This window comes from Arachis ipaensis, chromosome B08, assembly GCF_000816755.2.
Source record: "Arachis ipaensis cultivar K30076 chromosome B08, Araip1.1, whole genome shotgun sequence".
Taxonomy (NCBI): Eukaryota; Viridiplantae; Streptophyta; class Magnoliopsida; order Fabales; family Fabaceae; genus Arachis; species Arachis ipaensis.
The window spans coordinates 89,071,409-89,095,781 of record NC_029792.2 but is presented as its reverse complement, the minus strand read 5'-3'; the positions used below and the strand labels follow the sequence as shown (position 1 = coordinate 89,095,781).

The following is a 24,373-nucleotide window of genomic DNA, read 5'->3' as shown; positions in this document are numbered from 1 at the left end:
CTTTTTCTTATTTTAGTATTTGCTTGGGGACAAGCAAGATTTAAGTTTGGTGTTGTGATGACAAGTCATCTTATGCTAGTTTCACAAACATTTTTCTCTTGTTTCATTTAGTTTTTATGCACTTTCTTGCACGATAAGTAAGCAATTGGATTGAAATTTCATGCATTCCCTAAGTCAGTTGAACATGGGTGTTTATGTTCTTTTTCATAAGGTTTTATGCCACTTTTACTAGATGTTATGAATGATGCAAATACCTCATGATTATAGCAAACTTTGAGGCAATTGTTTGATTGATTGTAGGAAGAAATGAGGCAAGAAAGAAGCAAGAAAGAAGAGGAATAAACAAAGTAAAAGAGTGTTGAAGAAGAGAGGGAGATGCAACGTTGGTGGCAACGTTGATCCACCAACGTTGAAGGCAACGTTTTTGAAAAAGAAATGGGTGCCAACGTTGAGGGCAACGTTGGTGATCCAACGTTGCCTCAAACGTGGAAAGCTGCAGAATGCTGGTGCTGGCGTTGGAGGGAACGTTGGAGGTCCAACGTTGCCTCCAACGTCTTCGATGGTTTTCAATTCTGGAGCCAGAAAAATTTTGGGTGACGCATACGCGTGAAAGTGGAAAATTTCTTAATCCACATGTAAGCATGAGTCACGCACACGCGTGAAATGGAAAAATTGACCATTCACGCGTACGCGTGACCACACGAATGTTGGAGGTCCAACGCTACCTCAAACGTTGCCTCCAATGTCCGCGATGAGCCACTCAAAATTAGATTTGAAAAACTACAATCGGCGCCCACGCGTGGACCACGCGTTCGCATGGATGCATATTTTGGCCAGACACGCCAACACGTGAGCGACGCATACGCGCAAAACTCCATTTTGATACGTACGCGTATGTGACGCACACACGTGGGTAGAAAAACGTTGGTGCACCAACGTTGAGTCCAACGTTGGCGCCAACGCCCAGCCCTTTGGAAATCCTTTCTCAAGCCAACGTTTGATTCAACATTTTCTTGCAAACGTTGATACCAGCACCAGTTTAATTGAGCACCCATGCAAATCAAAAACGGGAATTGCCAATTGCCCTCTTCAACATCATAGAGACCCACTCTTGCTTGCTTCAACAAAGGCCCAATCCAAGGACTTGAAGACCAATTTGGAAAGTGTATAAATAGAAGGAAATTTGATTTAGAAGGGAGAGCTAGTCATTAGGGAATTGGAGCTGTGTAGTTAGTTGTAGATGTGAATTTTTTTCTTTTGTATTTTTCTTCTGCATTTTCTTTCTGCAACCTTCTGTTTTCTGGTTTTACTTGAGCAATGATGAACTAAACCCCAAATTCATTAGGGGGAGGAGCTCTATTGTAATTCCAATGAATCAATGAAATTCTTTTTCTTTTCAATTCATTTTTGTAGCTATTGGATATCTTCTGTTTTGATTTAGAATTCTTCACTCCGGAAGGGAGTTGAATTCAATTGAATGCTTGCGTGAGCCTCGGAAGGGGAATCACTTGCATTAGAATTGGAGCTCTATCCTTCACTACTCTCTTGATCAACACCATTCGGGAGGAATTGAGATCTTGAGAGTTAGTGTGGCTTATGGATAAGAGATTTGCACTTAACCTATTCTCATGACAATTAGATCAAGAAATTGGCAAGATTGATTGTGATTAGAGAGATTGGATTACCAAAGAATTGGGATCCAGTCAATTTCAATCCGCCATAGATCTACTCATATGATTGAGAAAGGAGTTGAGACCCAATTGATTCATGAAGGATTAGAATATCTCCGATCCATGATGAACCACTTTCGCTGATTTTCTTCACTTAAAACTTCTCTAATTTCAAATTCCATTTGATTCGTCTTGCTGTTTGAATCCCTGCACCAAATTCCCTTTATAATTCTTGCAATTTAAGTTCCTCGCAATTTAGATTCTGCAATTTTACTTTCTTGCACTCTAAGATTCAGTTATTTACATTTCTTGCAATTTAAGTTTCAGCTCTTTTAGATTTCTTGCACTTTAAGATTCAGCAATTTAAGTTTCTTGCCATTTAAGTTTCAGTCAATTTACTTTTAGCAATTTACAATTCTTGTAATTTACATTCTGTCAATCAATTTCAACTCAAATCACCAACTATTAGCTTAACTAAATTCATCACCTAACTAAAGTTGCTTAATCTATCAATCTCTATGGGATCGACCTCACTCCTGTGAGTTATTACTACTTGATGCGACCCGGTTCACTTGCCGGCTAGTTTGTGTGGAATCAAAAGTCCTCATTCATGAGGCCATTGATCAACCGTTAGACACTCATCATTGAACCTGTCGAGGTATTTCCTTGTGGGCTTGTCTTGTTGTTGAGTGATTCTGAGAAGACTGATCCTAGTTGTGAATGTGCCATGAACTTCCTTGCGACGTCATCGAAACTGGATATCGAGCCGTTAGGTAGGGCGTTAAACCACTTAATCGTGGGGCTGACTAGGGTTACCAGAAAGGCCCAGCATCGAACTGCACCAGCGGCTCCTTCCAGGTTCATCCTGGCCTTGAAGGCCGTGAGATGTTCTTGTGGGTCCTTCGTTCCCGTCGTACTTCATGTCGGTCGATTTGTCAAAGCCTTTTGGAAGTTTAGATTTTAGGATTATTTCGGTGAATGGGGTTGCTCCCATTATCACATGCTCGCTTCTCGTCCACTTGGAATCCCGACGGTGTCTTTTGTCGTCCTCATCGCATCGGCGTTCTAGCTCTCAGGGAAGTGCTGTAATCTCTATGTTTCCTTGCATTGTTGCCGTTTGGGTGACTTCTCGTTCTTGGTTTCTCGATGTGATTGGATCTTGGAGGTCGCTTGACTCGTATGTTCTGGCTGGTATCTCTTTTTGTAAGCGATCTGGCCCTCCAGGGTTTGTACCCTTTCAAATAGCTCTTGAACTATCTGGATCGCCTTTTCTTTTAGCCCATCAGTATTTTTGGGAATCCCGTCCTCTCGTTTTTGCTGTTTGTCAGTAATTGACTGGCAATACACTGCACTGTTTACCTTCTCGTGGGTTGGCGGGGGAATATTGTTTCGTGGTGTATGCGTTAGATTTGGCGGGTTGGATTCATGGTGATGGCTCGAGGATCGCTCTTTGAATTCCTCTGTCATGCCAACAAGATTTGGCCGGTCCACACAGACTGCGCCAATGTATAAGATGTCACCCGTACGGGTTGTTAAAGGGATCGTGGATTAGCCGGACTTGATGATGACTGGTCGAATTCTTGAAATGATGCGGGGTGATACCTGTAAAGACACTCTGACGCTCAAATTTAAATGGATCTGAGAGGTATAGGAGAGGGTTAAGTGCATGACGTATCTGAGGGTGTCCTTGACTCCATTTATATAATGTGCGGTTGTTATCTTATTTTATTTTATTGACTAAGATAGAATAAGAGAGGTATTTAAATTTGAATGTTTGTCTAAAAATTTTTAGGCCAATTTTTTATTATTGGGCCTGCTTAGACTGTGGTGGTGATCCAGGCCCGAATAACCAAGATCAATGATTACTCCGAAAAAGGATCTAGATATCCGGTCCGGAACAAAAGGCTTCCATTTTTTTTTTTTTGTCATGCATGATGAAGAAATGACCATTATTCCATCATGCTTAAAATATCTTTGTGTTTTATCTTTTGTCTTCACTACTATTATAAATGGCATTATTTCACATCAACGATATTATGCTTTCAATTTTTTGTATAGCTTTTCATTTCTTTGTTATGACTTGTGACCTTTATTTTATATTTAACGCCATCTGTGTAATAATGTGTATGTCCTACTATATATATTTAGATTTCTTAAATTAGCACTATATTATCTTATAATGAGTAATTTTTTAAATCAAAATTCATTAAATTTAAGAGGCAGTCAATCTTATCAAATAATAAACAATTCTAAGATTATACTTTCGTTGCATGGAACGAGAATATTTTGTTTTATTTATATTAATTGAAATTTAAGCTTTTAGTAGAAGTAAGAGACATAAATTAACAGAGAAAAATATCTTCATTTTAGAATTTTAGTGAATATGATAATGTTAAGGAATACTTTAAGTATATATTGAACTTTGTATATCATAAATTTCTTCTTGTAAGATTAAAATAAAGAAGAGACATGGCTAAAAACAATAGTACGACGCATGCACTAATGTTGTTGATTACTATTGTAGTGATTAGTAGTTGTGCTTCTGTTGAATTAGATGGCAATATTCATGAATTTCCTTCCAAGAGTAAAAGGCTGAGGGAGTGTATTGCTAAATGCAATCATCGTTATTTGCGTTTGCCTTCTACGTCTTATTCGGAAAAGATTGAAAAGCTTTCGAATTGCATTCGGGAATGTTATGCTACGTATTACAATGTTGGTGTCTATTACTATATGCGGATCTATAGGTAAACGTTTATTCTAATACAGGCTATTTAGTTTTAATTTTTGGCTTGAGATTATTTGGCATTTTGAAGATTTATAATTTGCCATATGTTTTTTTTTTTTTTTTTTCGTGCTTAGACTCTCTTATTTTTCCTTTTGTTCTCCATAAAGTCTTTGTGACTTTATAGAATTTCTCTCTTTTTGAGATCAAGTAAATTATTTGTTAACGAAATAATCAGAGCAAACATTTAAATTGTTCTTGAAGAATTTTAAATTAAATATTTTATTTCTTAACAAATTTTTATTATTGAAGAAAATTTCGAGATAGTATTGGTTCATTTATAATTAAGGGAGACTAATTTGTCATTAACGATATTTTTTTTATAAAACTAATTATTTTATAATAAAACTTTTTAAAAAATATATTTGCTCAATCACATACTAAATTTTATTAAAAGCAATGGAAAGACCAATTTATCTGGTAATAGTAATTTTTAGAGATTTTCATAGTATTAAAAATTTGTTAAAAACAACCAATTTGGGTTAGTCTAGTAATTAGCTTATTGTAACACTTTTATCACTAGAATGTCACGCTTCCGGCTGCGCCATTTTAAAAGCGAGAATATTACGACAATACAAACAAAAAGTCTGTCGGCACATTTTTTCATGCAACACTTTAAAAATGTGGCCAAAAGTGGTCAATGGCCACGTTTTTATGAGGATGGTGACTGATTAGTGAATTGGCCACGCTTTTTTTGCCACACTTTTGCTCTTTCATGAGAGGGGCGATTGATTAGTGATTTGGCCACGCTTTTTTTGGCCACGCTTCAAAAGCATGGCCATAGAGGATAACAGACACGCTTTTAAAGCATGGCTAGTTTGTCTTCTTACGGTCACATTTTTAAAATGTGCCTATATCCTCTAATTATTTGGGCACCCTAAAAGTGCGTAGCGATAGAATTCCCACGAAAAATTTAATTTTCTACCAATTTTTTTTCGAACACTTTAATTTTTTCCAAGTTAAACACTTTAATCCTAAAGAAGCTAAGTGAGAACCCTTTCACTACTCAAGCCATCGAAGACCCAGTCCTCTCTCCCAGCCTTTCATCTTCATCACTGTTAAGAACCAATTCATCACTCCTGATGAGAACCCTCGCACCCAGTCCTTTCTCCGATCCCTCTTTTGCAGCCTTCTGTCGCACCCTAGCTCTATCGCAACCTTCTCTCGCACTCTCTCTGTCGCTACCCTTTCTGTCGCAACCCTTGCACCTTCAACGCAAGTTTCCTCCTCAAATTTGCAACCCTCGCACCCTCCATCGACACTGCCTTAGTCGGCACACCCTGCATCGGCGTGCCTTTCCTCAGCAGTCACTCTCTCTCCCAAACCCTACCACCCATCGTCGTTGCCTTTCTCTCGCTCCTCCCTCAATCGTCACTGTTTCTTTGTTTTTCGTAAGTATTTCTTCTCTTTATTTCTTTGTCCCTATTTTAAGGGCCATTATTTTGATTCCTTGGCTGTTTTGTTGTTCCTGTGTTGTAGTGATGTGAAATTGGAAGTTTAAATATTGACACATGAAAATGGAAGTTTAATTTCTCATCATTCATCAATGTCTTTCTTTGACCCAATTTTCATGGCTATTCAATGAGTTACATGATTTAAATTCCAAATTTTTTAAAATTTTGTTTGTGTTATGTTGATGTTCTCCATTTTCTAAAATCTAAAATTAAAGAATGTGGTGTGTTTTTGAATTGGTAATGTGCATTATGGGTGGCTTTTATCTAAAATTGAAATTGTGGAAGTGGTTATTCTTTGAATGGGTAATGCGCATAACTGGATTGGAATTTAATTTGAAATTGCAATTGGAGAAGTGGTTATGTTTGTAATTGCATGTGTTTGTAATTTAATATGATCCTAGATAGCTAGGCAATTAATTTGGTTGATAAAACTCTACTATCAACTGGAAGTGGAAGTTTGAATGTTGTTAGGAATGATGTTGAGAAACAATGACATTTCTTAATTCTCTTTCTAGAAATTTATTTTTGTTTATGTTTGTAAATTTCATGTACGTGGTTGTTACATGTATAGATATGACATGGCTAAATGATATTCACATTTTTGTCAATGTTTTTATCGTTTTTGGAGTGCATTAGAGTACATGTAAAAGCATCTACCAAGTTTTTTTTAATTTAATAAGGATATAGCCATGCATTAAAAGCGTGGTTAATAGGATCATTTCTAGGTACGTTTAAAAAGTGTAGCTAGATATTCTCCTATCAGCACGCTTTTGAAGCGTAGTCAAAACCAACCCAATAGGCATGTTTCTAAAAGCGTGGCAAAAAATAAAACGTGTCAATAGATGGGAATAGAGCAATCGGCACGCTTGCAGATGTGACCCTTTCAAAAGCGTGTTAATAGCTCAAAAAGCGTGGCAAAAAGCTATCCCCACACTTTTTTGCACTTTTTGCCACGCTTTAAAACCGTGAAAAAAGGCTAATTTTCTTGTAGTGCGATGACTTAACTATATATAACTATAATAAGTAGGAGCCTTTACCTGCAATCCTTATTGACTTTTCTTTTAACAAAATAAACTGGTATATATATATATATATATATACACAAATGCATCTGAAATTAATCTTATCTCTCATCATAAGCCTCATATGAATCTCACTTTTGTCATAATCCTCAAATTAAAATCTCATTTTTCATCAATAACCTCATAACAAATATAAATCACATCATAATAGTCAACACACTTTTACTTTCTACTCCACACTTTAAATTCCACCGGGTTAGGCTTTGGCCATTACATAGGATTTGCGAGTATAAGGTGTCAAATATAATACCCTAGACTCGAGGTCAAGATTGCAGACTAACTTAAATATAACATAAGAATCTATAGACAACCTCCTGTATCTAACTTAAACACATAATCTTTTCTTCATTCAATCTCATCACAACGTTATTCAATTATTCACCTTATAGGCTAAGAAACCAAGCTTTCAAAATCCTGAAGTTCAAGCAACATTTACAATAACACTTCTCAGACCTTTTTCTTCTGCAATCAATATCCATCAAACTGCATCCATGTTCAAGCCTAAACCGTATCCATCCTTCCTAAAATCGAACAACTCACCAAACATCCAATATTCATCTTAACCATCATATGATTCTCCCGTGTTTTGTTCATCGCATCAATAACGACGACTTCCAATTGACGGCGACGGGAGCTTTGATTATGGCAACAAGCCCTAGCAGCGGTGGTTGAAGATTCAACGGCGACGAAGACAAAGCGAGGTGGCGACCTCCTCTGGCTCCCTTCTGCGATGGCGACGATCCTCCACGGTTGTAGCCGTGACGACGATAGCGGCAGCGGCGGACCTTAGCTGGCGTCGCCCCCTCTTTTCTCTCTTCATCCTCGTAGCTCTCTCACTCTATGCATCTCTTCCTCAGGTGTGTGTTTTGTGTGCGGCAAAGAGTGTGTGTTAAGGTTAGAAGAGGGTTTTGATTTGGGAATTAGAGTTTGGTAAAAGGGAAAAGGGTAGTGTAGGAACCTTAATAAACTTAGAGGGTGGAGTAGTAATTTAAAACTAAATTTAACCCAATAAAATTATTTCAAAAACATTATTTGTTTATCAACTTACTGATTATTTTCAAATAGCTACTCTAATTTAAAATTAGAGATATTCTAATTAATTTTTTCCTTTCATCCTTTCTGTCGCAACCCTTGCACCTTCAACGCAAGTTTCCTCCTCAAATTTGCAACCCTCGCACCCTCCATCGACACTGCCTTAGTCGGCACACCCTGCATCGGCGTGCCTTTCCTCAGCAGTCACTCTCTCTCCCAAACCCTACCACCCATCGTCGTTGCCTTTCTCTCGCTCCTCCCTCAATCGTCACTGTTTCTTTGTTTTTCGTAAGTATTTCTTCTCTTTATTTCTTTGTCCCTATTTTAAGGGCCATTATTTTGATTCCTTGGCTGTTTTGTTGTTCCTGTGTTGTAGTGATGTGAAATTGGAAGTTTAAATATTGACACATGAAAATGGAAGTTTAATTTCTCATCATTCATCAATGTCTTTCTTTGACCCAATTTTCATGGCTATTCAATGAGTTACATGATTTAAATTCCAAATTTTTTAAAATTTTGTTTGTGTTATGTTGATGTTCTCCATTTTCTAAAATCTAAAATTAAAGAATGTGGTGTGTTTTTGAATTGGTAATGTGCATTATGGGTGGCTTTTATCTAAAATTGAAATTGTGGAAGTGGTTATTCTTTGAATGGGTAATGCGCATAACTGGATTGGAATTTAATTTGAAATTGCAATTGGAGAAGTGGTTATGTTTGTAATTGCATGTGTTTGTAATTTAATATGATCCTAGATAGCTAGGCAATTAATTTGGTTGATAAAACTCTACTATCAACTGGAAGTGGAAGTTTGAATGTTGTTAGGAATGATGTTGAGAAACAATGACATTTCTTAATTCTCTTTCTAGAAATTTATTTTTGTTTATGTTTGTAAATTTCATGTACGTGGTTGTTACATGTATAGATATGACATGGCTAAATGATATTCACATTTTTGTCAATGTTTTTATCGTTTTTGGAGTGCATTAGAGTACATGTAAAAGCATCTACCAAGTTTTTTTTAATTTAATAAGGATATAGCCATGCATTAAAAGCGTGGTTAATAGGATCATTTCTAGGTACGTTTAAAAAGTGTAGCTAGATATTCTCCTATCAGCACGCTTTTGAAGCGTAGTCAAAACCAACCCAATAGGCATGTTTCTAAAAGCGTGGCAAAAAATAAAACGTGTCAATAGATGGGAATAGAGCAATCGGCACGCTTGCAGATGTGACCCTTTCAAAAGCGTGTTAATAGCTCAAAAAGCGTGGCAAAAAGCTATCCCCACACTTTTTTGCACTTTTTGCCACGCTTTAAAACCGTGAAAAAAGGCTAATTTTCTTGTAGTGCGATGACTTAACTATATATAACTATAATAAGTAGGAGCCTTTACCTGCAATCCTTATTGACTTTTCTTTTAACAAAATAAACTGGTATATATATATATATATATATACACAAATGCATCTCAATTTAATCTTATCTCTCATCATAAGCCTCATATGAATCTCACTTTTGTCATAATCCTCAAATTAAAATCTCATTTTTCATCAATAACCTCATAACAAATATAAATCACATCATAATAGTCAACACACTTTTACTTTCTACTCCACACTTTAAATTCCACCGGGTTAGGCTTTGGCCATTACATAGGATTTGCGAGTATAAGGTGTCAAATATAATACCCTAGACTCGAGGTCAAGATTGCAGACTAACTTAAATATAACATAAGAATCTATAGACAACCTCCTGTATCTAACTTAAACACATAATCTTTTCTTCATTCAATCTCATCACAACGTTATTCAATTATTCACCTTATAGGCTAAGAAACCAAGCTTTCAAAATCCTGAAGTTCAAGCAACATTTACAATAACACTTCTCAGACCTTTTTCTTCTGCAATCAATATCCATCAAACTGCATCCATGTTCAAGCCTAAACCGTATCCATCCTTCCTAAAATCGAACAACTCACCAAACATCCAATATTCATCTTAACCATCATATGATTCTCCCGTGTTTTGTTCATCGCATCAATAACGACGACTTCCAATTGACGGCGACGGGAGCTTTGATTATGGCAACAAGCCCTAGCAGCGGTGGTTGAAGATTCAACGGCGACGAAGACAAAGCGAGGTGGCGACCTCCTCTGGCTCCCTTCTGCGATGGCGACGATCCTCCACGGTTGTAGCCGTGACGACGATAGCGGCAGCGGCGGACCTTAGCTGGCGTCGCCCCCTCTTTTCTCTCTTCATCCTCGTAGCTCTCTCACTCTATGCATCTCTTCCTCAGGTGTGTGTTTTGTGTGCGGCAAAGAGTGTGTGTTAAGGTTAGAAGAGGGTTTTGATTTGGGAATTAGAGTTTGGTAAAAGGGAAAAGGGTAGTGTAGGAACCTTAATAAACTTAGAGGGTGGAGTAGTAATTTAAAACTAAATTTAACCCAATAAAATTATTTCAAAAACATTATTTGTTTATCAACTTACTGATTATTTTCAAATAGCTACTCTAATTTAAAATTAGAGATATTCTAATTAATTTTTTCGGTTCATAAAACTAAACTAAAAATTTCAATTATTCAAATTAAATTAACAAATCTTCATTATTTTTTAATTACTAAAACTTTAAATTTTAATTAAGAAAATACCCAAATTATTAATTTCAATTAAGCAAAATATCTAATTAAATAGAATAAGATTCTTGATAAATTTAAACTCATTATCATAAAAATGAATTTAAATACCTTCAATAAAAATAATTTCTCTAATAAAAAGCTCAATTTAATAAAATAAAACGTAATTTATTCATAATTAAATTTTTCGAAAATAAAGGGTGTTACACTCACTAGTTTATTTAAGTAAGTGTCAGGATATGAATCCGGCATTATATATGCTGCAACCTATTGACCAGTGACAATCGCTTAAATGAAGTTCAAATTTAGAATGGTTAATCCTTGGTCTATCAAACTAAAGAATACTGGGAAAATCCAAAAAACTTTTGTTAGAGACCAAAGTAGTTGATCTATAATCTGTTAAAAATTAATTTGACTATATTCATTCAAGAGATTATAAGTATTTCAAGTTATTATAAATATTTTTGTTTTATATTTTTTATATAAATATTTTTTTATCATAAATACTCCAGGATTTTATAAGCGATGATGTGATCTCAATGAGATATTTCTAAGGAAATATATATAAGGCATATATTAACCAATATCTGAGGTATTAAAAGATTATAAAAACAAAACAAACAAGTTCAAAGAGCACAACACAAAGCAACACCTTCTCTCAGTAGAATTCATTCTAACTCATCACCAAGCTTGATCCAGGTAACATAAGCTATCGTATTTCTGGCCTCAGTTTTGGTCAACCAATTTGTAGCATAATTTTCTTCCCTTCGAACAAGATAAAACTGAACCTCCCAAGGCTTGGACAAAAGCTCCTGGAGCTTGAGCACAATATCTGTATCCCCATTTGAATTGTTCTTAGTGATATTGCTCAATACAAAATAAGCATCTAAATGTCTCACAGATAACACACTTACATCCAGGTTTCCAAGCCAACATTAGTCTCTACCAGGCTACCAGCAATTCACAACGATAAGCAGGTCAAAAAGAAAAAGCGCCAAAAGAGTCCAACAGCCATCTCCCTTTATCATCCCTCAATATACATCCAAATAATCCAACCAGCTGAGCTTCATGAAAGACACTTGCATCACAGTTGGCCTTGAACTTGAACATGTTATTAGGGGGAGGCTCCCGCTAATAACTCCAATCAATATTCATGATGATGGGGCAATTATTTTGCAAGGAATTCAACTCATAGTTCAAGCTTCTAGATAGCATCGTTACCTTCTTCTCCGACCAAGACTCACCAAGGTTAAACACCTCTTGGAACTAATGCCTCCGTATCCACCAAATTCATACCATGATAAGACAATCCTTTCTTGAAATACTCTACTTAAGCCATGAAGAGAAATCAAACGTTCCATTGAGATCATTAATAAAAGAATCGAGTATGTTCTAGATAGCCTTGGCTCTATCATTATGGATAAAGAATTGATTCTGACTTATCTCTGCAATACTGGAAAATATCACTTGAAGATAAATTTTGATTGCCACAACACCACACAAAACCCTCTTTTATGCTATTAAAGGCCTTTATCACACTTTTCCAAACATACGAGGCTCCGCAAGCAACTTCAAAATCTCTACCATTTGAGAGATACTTGTTGGATAAGAGTTGGACCCATAATTTATCTTTACAGTGTAGAAGTTGTCAAACAAACTTTTCGAGAAGGACAATATTCACACACTAAGAGTCTCTCACCTTGAGATTCCCGTATTTTTTCAGGGTCACTACCTTCGTCGACTTCACAAGAGATAATCACCTCCCATCCACCTAATCTTTCCAAAGAAATTATTGCATCATCGAATCAATTTTTTCACATGCATAAGAGGGAAAGTAAGAGACATGCATTTCATAAGCTAGAATAGATGTCAACACCGACTTAACTAAACACAATCTTCCTGTCTTATTAAGCAGTCGACCTTTTCAGCTAGCTAATCTTCCTTAGATCTTCTTAATAACCTCTTGCACTACCTTTTTTGCCGTTTTATCATGGCCAATGTTAACCCCAGATATTTACCCAAATTATGAGTAAAATGGATTTGAGAAATCCTGGATAGTACATCTTTCCTCTGTTGTGTGACATTCTTAGAACGTTGCGCCTTAGACTTGGCCAGATTAACTTTCAAACCAAAAGCCTTGGTAAAAAGCTTTAGAACTTGCATGACCATGTCAACCTGAAACCTGGTTGCCTTGCAGAAAAGGAAAAAGTCATCAGCGAACATAGGATGAGAAATCCTGAGCCCACCTTTGGAAATAGCAACAGTTATACCCAAGACCCATTTGACACATAGTAAGATATAAGGCATGCCAATTGTTTGATACATAGCACAAAGAGGTACATGGACAACAAGTCACCTTGCCTCAAACCTCTCTGAGAATTAAAATTTTGTAAATCTCTCACCATTCCATAAAATCGAAAGAAAAGAAGAGCAAACGCATCCCATGATCAGACTAATAATGTTTTGCGGAGAGCTAAAGCTTCTAAGAGTATAATGAAGAAATCTCTAATCTATCCTATCATATACCTTCTCAAGGTCTATTTTAAAGGCAATGGTTTGTTTCCTAGACTTGATCTTGCGCATGAAGTTGAGGATCTCTTGGACAACGATAATATTCTCACTCGTATCTCTTCCTCGAATGAACCCCTTGTAGTGGACCAATCACTTCCGTTAAGAACGGCCGAAATTTATTAACTAGCACCTTTTTTATAATTTTGTATATGATATTGCACAAACTTATAAGCCTGAATTCCCTTATGACCGTCGAGTTATCCACCTTCGGAATAAGAATGATAAGGATCTCAAATATAGATGCCTCTAAGACCTTTCTTGCAAAAGCTTTACACATAATCTTTCAAACGTCACTTCCAACTACATCCCATAATATTCCTTAAAAAAAACTGCTGAAAATCCATCCAATCCAGGACTTTTAAAAGAACTCATCTCTATAACAACCCTCCTCACTTCATCAACCGAAACCAATTCAGAGAAAATTCGATATGCTTCTCAACTTATATTAACCAATATGATACAATTAAAAAAGACAAATGAAATATAGTAAGTATATATCAAAAAATATTTGCCAATCACCTATATATGATATTAAAAATATTATTTGCACACTAAAATTAGTTATTATTTATTTGTGTATAAATATATGTATAATTTAACTTATTTTTAATATATATTTTGTATTTTTATGTGTATTTTATATTAATAGTTGATTTTAATGACTAATTTTAGTGTATATATAGCATGGGTGATGATATGACATACAATGCAAATTTCAAAAGTTTTAGGCTTTATTTTGCTAACGTGCGTGTTGGATTTTAATTTTTTAGGTTTTTTTTTTTTTTTTTTTTAATGAGTTATAATCTATATGCGTCAAGCTTTGTTAATCATTAGTGACTTTAGTTTTAGAAATTAGAGTTCAGTTGAGATAATTGTTTATTTATTATGAATTCATTCGATTTGAATTTTTTTTAAATAATCTCAAATTAGATAGCGAAATATTTGAACACTTTCATATCTAACTTCGAAGCAACTCATGATTCAAATTATTTTATGCAGACGCCGTGCGGATGAGATCACGTTGTAGTAAGGCTCAAGGTGGCGCTATGATAGACGATACATAAGGTGATATTGATGATGGCCTATTATTGTGGCATTATGATGATAAATGACATTATTTATATTAACGATAACGACCTATGACATTGTGATGACAATTGAGATTATGAAAATTAATGTTGAGATTAATTATTTCTGCCTTATTATGAGATTGAATATGGTTATATTCTAAATTATGATATATATATTTGGCGGTGTTTAACATAATTTTTGGCAAGTCAGAATGAAAAAATCTAATATCTATAAACGAAACCAACTCTTTATTACAGGTAATAGTTTATTATGCATCAAAATCTAATATTTTTGTCACAACGAAGAGAAGATTTTTTTTTCCGTCATGAAAAAGAAGAGAAGATTTTTTTTATATATTTTTTATTTTAAAAGATGAACTAATAAATTAGAAATTAATATAACTTGTAACGGCAAAGCTTTGAATTGATAAAATTAATAAAATTTGTGGTAACGATAAAGACAGATTCTGAATATAAAATGACTGAATTGAAATTTGCTTGAAAAAATAAACTGCATAAAATATAATGTAAATTTTGCGTAATTAACGAATAATTAGTCAATAAATTAATTATTAATCAAAGAAATTAAAAAATTAAATTTTATAGTTTAATGAGGTAGAATTAATTAAAAGGGTAAAGTATATTTTTTGTCTCTGAAATTTGGTAAAAGTTTCAAAAAGATCCCTAAGTTTTATCTTGTTTCAATTTTGTCTTAAAAGTTTTCGATTTGCATCAAATATACCATCGACAGGTAAATTTTCAAAAAATTTAAGACCAATCTAATAATAATGCATAAAAATTATACTTGATTTGCTTATGTTGAGGGTTGTTCTTATGAAATTGTTGTTGAATTGGTCTTAAATTGTTTAAAAAATTAGTCGTTTAAGGTATATTTGATGCAAATCGAAAACTTTTAGGACAAAATTGAAACAAAATAAAATTAGGGGTATTTTTGAAACTTTTATCAAACTTCAAGGACAAAAAATATACTTTACCCTAATTAAAATATAAATTTTGACACTAATTTTAAAAGTTTGGACCTAAGATTGAGTCAAATAGATCGAACCAGTCGAACCAAGTCTAAACCAAGCCTAAGCCCAACCCAATCCAGCCCGCACTTAGTGAACTCAGCATCCTTTCCCTTCTTCATTCTCATTTCATGCTGGAACTTGGTAATGAGGGGGAAGAACAAAAGAAAACACAAAACTCTTGAATTGAATTCAACTTCACATAACTCTCAACTTTGAGCTCCGATTGTCACACTGTTTGTGGCCACGCATTCACCGCGTCGTGCTTTACAAAGCATAGTAACCAATTCGGTAAGAAAGTTTCAATCTCACTCTTAGTTCCCTCTTCCCCAATTTCAAAAATTTAATGTTTTGGGTGTTGAGATTTTTGGTTAATTTGATATTTTAGGATCAAATTAGCTTGAGGAGTTAGCGGATTTTGTTCGATTAAGGCACATATAACGTAAGGATTCTCAAATCCTAGTGAATTTCTTGATTATTTGTGGTTGAGTATTGAAATTTTATATATGGATGAAATGATATGTATTAAGAAGTGTATATGTGAAATTAAAACACAATTGAGGAGATTGGAAGCTTGGTGGAGCTTTGGGTGCTAGAATCTTGAAGGTTGAGAACCTTGGAGGTTGAGTTTTGTGTCAATTTGAGGTGTCTTTGGACTTAGGGAGAAATCGGCTAAGGTATGATTTTGGTTTCTCGTATGTAATATATAATGTCTTGTAAAAATTTAGGATAGACGACCTAGGATTAGTTGAACTATGAGTTTGAAGCATGTTTAGTGATTTAGTTGATAATGTATGTAGAATTGATGATGTTTGATTAGATTAATGAATCATGATATGAATGTGATTGTGGTTTGTGAAATAGATTAATGAATGATGATTTGATGGCGATGAATGAAAATAATGAATAAGGGTATATGAATATTGATAAATTGAGAATTTTGTTTGTATAATTGAGAATTTTTGGGATAAAGATGATTAAATTGAGGTATGGATGGTTGTGATAAGATATGGGTTGTGTTGGATGTGGTTGGTGTCATTTTGAGTGGTAAAAGTTTGATTTTGGTAAAAGAAATTGGTAAAAATAGAGGTTTGAGATTTGTTGAGAAAAACTAATTTTTGACCAAATTTCGATGAGCCATAACTCGGCTTCCAGATCCTCAAACTTTTCCAAACTTGTATTAAATGAAAATTATGTTCGTGAAGTTTACGCCATTCAAAAAACGAATGAAAAACTATTTCTAACGAAAAAGTTATGCGCGTCGGAAATTTGGTGTGTTAAATGAAATTCTGCAGCACTTAACAATTTTTAGCCATTCTGCAGAACTCGCGTACGCGAGCAAACACATGACGTGAGTATTCCATTCTGTTAAAATTAGTATCCCTGCGGGAGTGTACGTGCGTATGCAAGCAGAGCAAAAATGCACCCCTATGTACGCGAGACCATGCATGCGTACACGGGACCCTGTTTTTCAGCAACTTGAGTTTTGTGATTAAAACATGATTTTGAACCTCTAAACCTCTATTTCTACTCTCTAAGACCATAGAATTTAGTTGTAATGATAGTGAAGGGGGTTGACCTATGAAGGGGTGGTAACTTGGAAGTGAAGAAAGTTTGAGATATGATGAATTATGATTGAGAAGTGCGGAAAATATTATATAATTGATGAATATTGGCCATAATGATGATGAATGAATGAATTTGAATGATATATTGGCTTGTGCACTTCTTTATATCTGAGATATGAATTTTTCTGGGTAGATGTAGTGGCTTGCCACCACTTGCTTTAGGTCGAAACTCGATACTCTGTTGAAGGGAGTGTTCAGGATTAGCTACCGGACATGTCGGGCTGTCTTTATAACCGAAAAATGAGACTCATCAGCCATAGGGCAGGCATACATCATATGCATACATGTTTTTTGTTTGATTATGCATTAATTGGGCTTGCCTATGTGATTATTATGCTTACCTGCTATATTTGCTACCTGATGTATCTGTATCATACTTGTGTTTGCTTTGTCTGTATTGCTTATCTGTGCACCGGAGTTTTGGAGGATTGGAGGAAGGCGGAAATTAAGGCTTAAGTTAGAAAGGAATTAGAAATAAGAACCTTAGGTAACCTATCCTATTTATGGTTTTCAAATTATAAACTTTAAGATTTAAATATGAGTGTCGGAGTTCTAGGATCGCCTTTGGCTTTTCCGAGACCTTATATATTATGTATGTTGGCACCATTACCATGCTGAGAACCTCCAGTTCTCATTCCATACATATATTTGTGATTTTCAGATGCTGGTCGAGAGGCACCTCGTAGGCGTCGGGAGTTCCTGTCGCAGCAGAGTTGGGACTTTGTATTTCTTAGGGGTTTTAATGTTTATGTATATATATGTATAGACTTCTCCTTATTATGTTTCACTTTTGTTCCTCTTAGAGGCTTTTGGAGAACTGGGGTTTATTTTAAATACTTTGGGAACTTGGGTTTTGTATTTACTTATGTAAATATTCTCCGGCCAGCCTTATTGGTAGCACGAATCCCCATACCTTCGTACTATTATACCAGCAAGTGCACTGGGTCGTCTAAGTAATACTTGAGCGAGTCAGGGTCGATCTCACGAAGATTGTGGTTTGAAGCAAGCTATGCTTATCTTACAGGTTTTAGGCAGGCAGATCAGAAGGTTGTTGGAAGAGTTGTCAGATTTGCATTTAAAGGAGTATTGGAATAGAAATCAGTAAAATGGTTATAATTAAGGATAAAGTTGAGGATTGGAGTTGCTTTGCCTTTCTGAATTAACTATGGTATCACTGTCTTCTTTGCTTGTGAATGATGTCTTCTATGGAAGGCTGTATATGATCAAAGCTATTGCCCGTGGTCATTGATCTCCTCTGCTCCAGATCAAATGCCATTGCCCGTGGTCATTCAATCTGACAGAGGGTGAAGCTCTAGCAGCTCATTCTCTTGGCGATCCTACTCAAAACACCACAGACAAGGTCAAATCTTCCAGATCAGAGAATACTGCTTCTTTGGATTTTATCCTATACCATGGAGACCGTAATCTCCCCAGAAATTGGCTGAACTGGTGTCTCGAGAAGTCCCCAACAAAGTCGTGGATTAACCGTCTGAGAGACGTATAAACATAGCTGTTGGTTCGTGTTTTCCGGCCACGTACTCACACAAACCCAAGTAGACGTGGGTGTTTGTCAAGCACGTTCATATTAATGTGATGAACAGAGTTGATTGTCTGATCATCCTATCTACCACAATGAAGATCGGATATACATCTTAGAAATAAATCAAACACGGATCGAACAAGAAACAGTAACACTTTTATTAATTCATAGGACTCAGCAGGGCTCCTCCCCTCAACCTAGGATGTTTAGAAACTCATACTGATGTAAAATACAAAGTAAAACTCGAAATAATAGCTGTTCTCTAGTATGTTGTTCGAATGATTATGTAAAATACACTTTAAATACTAAACAGATGACTAGTAAGGGTAAAAGAGTATATTTAGTGCTAAAATCTACTTCTGGGGCTCACTTGGTGAGTGTTTGGGCTGAGCTTTGATGAGATCCACGTGCTATGAGGTCTCTGGACGTGGAACGCTAGCTAGGGCATCCTCTCTGGGTGTTTGGACGCTGGGCTCTGCTCTGTGGGTGCTGGACGCCTGGAAGGGGGCAGGTAGCTAGCGGTTGACGCCAGTTTCGGGCCTTTCAATTAGAAGCAAAGTATAAACTATTATATATTGCTGGAAAACTCTGGAAGTCAGCTTTCCATAGCCATTGAGAGCACTCCATTTAGACTTCTGTAGCTGCAGAAAAGCTCTTTCGAATGCAACGAGGTCAGATCCGGATAGCATCTACAGTGCTTTCTCTATCTCTGAATCAGACTTCTGCTCCAGCTCCTCAATTTCAGCCAGAAAATACCTGAAATTACACAAAAACACAAAAACTCATAGTAGAATCCAAAAATGTGAATTTAACACTAAAACCTATAAAAACTTAACAAAAAATAAATAAAACACACTAAAAACTATATGAAAATGATGCCAAAAAGCGTATAAAATATCGGCTCATCACAACACCAAACTTAAGCCGTTGCTTGTTCCCAAGCAACTAAAAACACAGTAGGATGAAAAGAAAATTAAGATACAATAAATCTCTAAGTTTCAAATGAAGCTTAGTTACAATCAAATGAGTGGGACTTAGTCGCTTCTTGCTTCTGAATAGTTTTGGCATCTCACTATCCATTGAAACTCAGAATGGCTGGCATCTTTAGGAATTTAGAATCCAAATGATATTATTGACTCTCCTAGTTCAGTTCTTTTTTATTCTTGAACACAGCTTTCAGAGTCTTGGCCGTGACCCTAAGCACCTTGTTTTCCAGTATTACCACCGGATATAATAATGCCATAAACACTTTAACTGGGTGAACCTTTTCAGATTGTGACTCAACTTTGCTAAAGTCCCCAGATAGAGGTGTCCAGAGTTCTTAAGCATACTTTTTTTTTGCTTTGGACCACGACTTTAACCGCTCAGTCTCAAGCTTTTCACTTGACACCTTCACACCACAAGCACATGGTTAGGGACAACTTGGTTTAGCCGCTTAGGCCAGGATTTTATTCCTTTGGGCCCTCCTATCCATTAATGCTCAAAACATTAGGTCCTTTTACCTTTGTCTTTTGGTTTAAAGGGTTACTAGCCTTTTCAATCTGCCCTCCTTTTCCTGCATTTTTGGGTAGTAATGGATTTTTTTGCTTTTTATTTTTTTTTCTTTTCGCCATTTCTTTCCGCATGCATTCATATTTTTTTTGCTTTTGCAACATGCTTTTCTTTTTCCTTTTGCTGCTTTTTCTTGCTTCAAGAATCAATTTTGTTGATTTTTCAGATTATCAATAATACTTTCCTTTTGCCTTATTCTTTCAAGAGCCAACATTCTAAAATTTCAACTTCAAATATGCACTATTTAATCATACATTCAGAAAATAAAAGCAATGCCACCATATCAACATAATTAAACTATTCCTATTTTAAAATTGAAATTCATGTATCTCTCAATTCTTTTGAAATAAAAATTTTCTTTTAAGTAAGGTGAGAGATATATGGAACATTTTACAACTTTAAGACATCAATGTAAATGATCATGCAACTAGAACAATAGAACAGACAAAACATAACAGAAAATAGAAAAATAATAAAGGAAAGGAGGTAAAAGAGAACGAGTCCAGCTTTAATGGTAGCGTCTAGTGCTCCTCCTTGAGGATCCAATGTGATGCTTGATCTCTTCTATGTCATCTTTTTGCCTTTGTTGTTCTTCCCTCATAGCCGTTTGGTCTTTCCTTGTGCCTCTTTGATCTTCTCTTATTTCATTGAGGGTGGTGGTAGCATGCCCTTGATGCTCCATCCTCAATTGCTCTAAGTTAGTGCTCAATTCTCCAAGAGAAGTTTGCCATTGATCCCAATAGCTTTGGGGAGGAAAATACATCCCTTGAGGCATCTCAGAGATCTCATACTGAGGCGACTACACAGGATCTTGTTCATGCTCTCTGGTTTGCTCCATCCTCTTCTTAGTGATGGGTTTGTCCTCCCCAATGGAGATATCTCCTTCTATGACAATTCCAGCTGAATTGCATCGATGACAGATAAGGTGTGGGAATGCCAACCTTGCATTGGTGTGAGGCTTCTCAGCTGCCTTGTACAATTCTTAAGGAATCACCTCATTTACTTCCACCTCACTTCTAATCATGATGCAATGGATCATGATGGCTCTGTCAACAGTCACTTCTGACTGGTTGCTAGTGGGGAGGATGGAACGTTGGATGAATTCTAACCATCCTCTAGCTATGGGTTTAAGGTCAGCCCTTCTTAGTTGAATGGGCTTGCCTTGGAAATTCTTTTTCCACTGTGCTCCTTCCACACAAATGTCAGAGATCACTTGATCCAATCTCTGATCAAAGTTGACTCTTCTAGTGTAAGGATGAGGATCTCCTTGCATTAGAGGTAAGTTGAATGCCAACCTCACACTTTTCGGCCTGAAATCTAAGATTCTTCCTCGGACCATGGTGATCCAATTCCTTGGATTTGGGTTCACACTAGTGTCATAATTTTTAGTAACCCATGCATTAGCATAGAACTCTTGCACCATTAGAATCCCAACATCTTGAATGGGATTGGTTAGGACTTCCCAACCTCTTCTCCGGATCTCTCTTCGGATTTCCAGATACTCATTCTTCTTGAGCTTGAAAGGGACCTCAGGGATCACTTTCTTCTCTACCACTACTTCATAGAAGTGGTCTTAGTGGGCTTTGGTGATGAATCTTTCCATCTCTCAAGATGCAAAGGGAGTGGCTACTGCCTTTCCTTTCCTCTTTTTAAAGGAGTCTCCAACCTTGGGTGCCATGAATGGTAATGGAAAGAAAAAAATCTATGCTTTTCCCTCACCAAACTTAAAACTTTGCTCGTACTCGAGCAAAAATAAAGAGAATAGAAGAATGGAGCAGAAGAAGAAGAAAATAGAAGGATATAGAGGGAGAGAGAGGGCTCGGCCTTGTGGGTGTATGAGTGTATGGGAGGTGTGTGTATGAAGGGTTATGAAGAGGGGTATTTATAGGAGTGGGGAAGGGTGTAGGTTCGGCCATAGGGTGGGTTTTGGGTGGGAATTTTGATTTTGAAGTGGGTGGGGGTAGGTGGGAGTTATGATGGTTTTAGAAAAGTGGGGTAGGTAGGGTCGGTAAAGATATTGTAGGACCCACAGGTCCTGAGAGGCTAGAGAATCCAGATTCCCTGCTTCTCTGCACTGGCATTTGAATGCCCATGGGCTGCTCCCTGGCTGGTGTTCAATGCCAGCAATGCTTCCCATGATGGGTGTTGAACGCCCAGCAGGGATACCCTGGCTAGCGTTCAACTTTAACACTCCATTAGCGTATTCTGTTTTTACTGTTGTGAAATTCTGTCTCTATTCTGAATGCTGCATATGATCATGACCCTAAAAGAAAAACAAAACAAAATAAAAGGAAATAAATAATTAATCAAGGTTAGGTTGCCTCCTAACAAGCGCTCCTTTAACGTCACTTGCTTGACGGTTAGCTCCTTACGGAGGTGAGTATGGGCTCAGATTTTCGCCCCTTGCAGTGAACCTTCTTCCTGTCTTCTTAGTGAAGACAACTCTCATTCCAGGTGAGAGGCCTTCAGTTGGGACTTTCTTGTCCCTCCAGCCTTTAGGTACTTTCTTCTTAGTGCTCCTTGGCTGGCGTTCAATGCCAGATCTGCTGCCAAGATGGGCGTTGAACGCCTAGTGAGGGGTTTCTCACTGGCGTTCAACGCCAGGCTTGCTGCCAGATTCGGCGTTGAACGCCTAGTGAGAGGTTCCTCACTGGCATTCAACGCCACCCCAATCTTCTCAGATTCGGCCTCTACCTCCATGGTTATGGCTTTGCACTCTTTTCTAGGATTTACCTCAGTATTACTGGGAAGAGTTTCAGGAGAAATCTCAGGGATCCTCTTGCTCAGTTGACTAACTTGTACCTCTAAGTTTCTAACGGAGGACCTTGTTTCATTAATGAAACTATGAGTGGTCTTAGAGAGGCTAGAAACCAGAGTGACTAAGTCAGAAAGGCTCTGCTTAGAGGTTTCCATATTCCCTTGAGAAGATGGGAATGGTGGTCTATTATTAAACCTATTCTGGTTTCTACCACCTTGATTGTTATTGAAACCTTGCTGAGGTTTCTGTTAATCCTTCCATTAGAGGTTAGGATGGCTCCTCCATGAAGGATTATAGGTGTTTTCATAGGGTTCTTCCATGTAATTCACCTTCTCCATAGGGGGTTGATCAGGATCACAAGCTTTTACTTCAGGAGAAACTTCCTGAGCACTGCCAGCTGCAGTTTGCATTTCAGTCAGATGCTGGGAGATCATATTAACTTGCTGAGTCAAGATCTTATTCTGAGCCAATATAGCATTCAAAGTTTCAATTTTATGAACTCCTTTCTTCTGAGAGATTCCATGGTTTATAGGATTCCTTTCATAAGTATACATGAATTGGTTATTTGTAACCATTTTAATGAGTTATCTAGCTTCTGCAGGTGTTTTCTTCAAGTGGAGTGATCCACCTGCAGAGCTATCCAATGAAATTTTGGATATCTCAGACAAGCCATCATAGAACATGCCTATGATGGACCATTCTGAGAGCATGTCAGGAGGACATCTCCTGATCAGTTGCTTGTATCTTTTCCAAGCTTCATAGAGGGATTCACCTTCTCCTTGTCTGAAGGTTTGAACTTCCACTCTAATCTTGCTCATCCTTTAAGGGGGAAAGAACTTAGCCAGAAAAGCATTAACCAAATTTTCCCAAGAGTCATTACTCTCTCTTGGTTGGGATCCAACCAAAACTTCGCTCTGTCTCTTAAAGTAAAGAAAAAGAGCATAAGCTTGTAGACTTCAGGATTAACTCTATTAGTCTTTATAGTATCACAGATCTGTAAGAACTCAGCTAAAAACTGATGTGGATCTTCCATTGGAAGTCCATGAAATTTGCAGTTCTGCTGCAGAAGAGAGACTAACTAAGGCTTTAGCTCAAAATTGTTAGCTCCAATGGCAGGTACAGAGATACTTCTGCCATAAAAGTCAGAGGTAGGCATGGTGAAGTCCCCAAGAACCTTTCTTGGTTCCTCTTGAGGTTCAGCCATGTCTTCCCTTTCTTGTTCAAAACTTTCTGAAAGGTCTCTTCCAGAGTGTTGTGCTTTAGCTTATTGCAAATGTCTCCTTAGAGTCTTCTCAGGTTCAGGATCAGGAGTCAAGAGGGGTTTTTTATCCCTATTCCTGGTCATAAACAAGAAAAGAAGAAAAGAAAGAAAAGAAGAAAACTTTTGTGCCAATTGGCAAGAAGTTCCTCCTTAAAGTGAGATGTGAAGAAAGAATAGAGAAATAAAAGTGAAGATGGAAGATGAGAGAGGGATAGAAGTTGAATGATATGAGTAAAGATGAGAAGAAGTATAAATAGAAAAAGTAAATAAGAATTAAAATATTTTTGTTTTTATTTATTTATTATTTTGGAAAATTAAG

The 24,373-nt window shown here is 36.5% G+C and overlaps 1 long non-coding RNA gene across 2 annotated transcripts; it reads left to right on the top strand.

Annotated features, from left to right (window-relative positions):
- Nucleotides 4,039-22,908, top strand: LOC110265958. Of its 2 annotated transcripts, XR_002352667.1 has the most exons (3): nucleotides 4,039-4,414; nucleotides 14,218-14,395; nucleotides 22,898-22,908. It is a non-coding gene; the product is annotated as an uncharacterized LOC110265958 (long non-coding RNA). The 2 variants fall into 2 exon arrangements; XR_002352666.1 differs by lacking the exon at nucleotides 22,898-22,908 and having other exon boundaries at nucleotides 14,218-14,420.